Genomic DNA, 1,409 nt, shown 5'->3' on the forward strand with positions numbered 1-1,409 from the left:
ATCGTCCCTTTGGTTAATGAATAAATGTGTTTATGCTATTTTAACGTTGTATGCTTTTTTTTTTCTTCTAATTTTATAGGAAATTAGTGATGAGTTTTAATAATCATGAATTGCATACATTCTGGGGCAGTCTTGAGGGCAGTATATTGAGATCATGTTTTAGTAATTTATATATGGAGCTACTTCTGTGCAGATATACCACCCATCATTTAAGCTTGCCCAGTGCTATTGGAACTTTGTATCAACTCAAGAGTCTTAAATTTCTGGCAGAGACTGTTATGAAAAAATAGCCACTTAAACTTTATAATTTAGATATTAGAATAAAAGTTAAATTACTACCTTGACTAATGATCATAATTTCATAGTGCGCCTTTAACTATTATTCAGGAATTCCGGAACCAAAAATTCATTTAACGAGCTTTCCAAGGACCTGCCACGTGCAGGCAGTGTTCTAGAGGTTAAGGTACATCTGAACACAAGGACAATTCATTGCCCTCACTCCCAACTCTGAAAGAACCCAATGTGCTTATTAACAAAAGCCTTCAAAGTACTACAGCTCTAATATAGTTCTGTGTCTACATAAAGAAAAACGAGAATTCCAGTGGATCTCTCTGTTCTTTTGTTTTGAACCCAAATTCCAATACCTGCAACTCACATTTGGAGAAATAGCATATGGGCACTGGGCTAACGTACTGTGTGCCTGGTCCTCACAGCAATACTAAGAGGAGCTAGTAGTGCCCTTATCTTTGTGGTGCAGACAAGCAAACAGGTTTTTTGTTTGTTTTGTTTTAAGATTTTATTGGAGAACCAAGGGAGGGGAACAGTGTTGGGGTATTGGGGAAGGGGAACAGCCAAGTTTGTGTCCTTTAATCTTAGTTGTGGAGGGTGCAGCAAGCTCAGCTCCAAGTCCAGTCACCATCCGGATGCCCGTCGGCAGCTCCCGGCTGCTCAGCTCAAAGTGCTGTGTTTAATCGTAGTTGTGGGTGGGTATAGCCCACCATCCCATGTGGGAGTCAAATCGGCAACCTTGTTAGGAGCACGTGTTCTCACCAGCTGAACCACCCTGCCACCTGTTGGCAGCTCAGCGGCAGCTCAGCTCGGGCGCAGCTCATTGGCCCATGTGGGCATCGAACCGGCGACCCTGTTGCTCAGAGCTTGCGCTCTAACCAGCTGAGCCACTTGGCTGGCCAGCAAACAGGTTTTTTTACTAGCTAACGTGTTCAAGGACATAAGAAGCAATAAAGGTGGATTGGGAACCTACATCTGGTCAAGTTCACTCAATGATTAGTGGTGCCCTAGGACAGTCTTCCTACGACACTGCCTCTTCTCAGCTTGTGTAAAGATCCTGAGTCTAATGCTCCTTTATGTGATAACTGAGACTTTTCTGAAACCACCCTCCATGCACTGAA

Source organism: Hipposideros armiger, unplaced genomic scaffold (genome assembly GCF_001890085.2).
Source record: "Hipposideros armiger isolate ML-2016 unplaced genomic scaffold, ASM189008v1 scaffold_170, whole genome shotgun sequence".
NCBI lineage: Eukaryota > Metazoa > Chordata > Mammalia > Chiroptera > Hipposideridae > Hipposideros > Hipposideros armiger.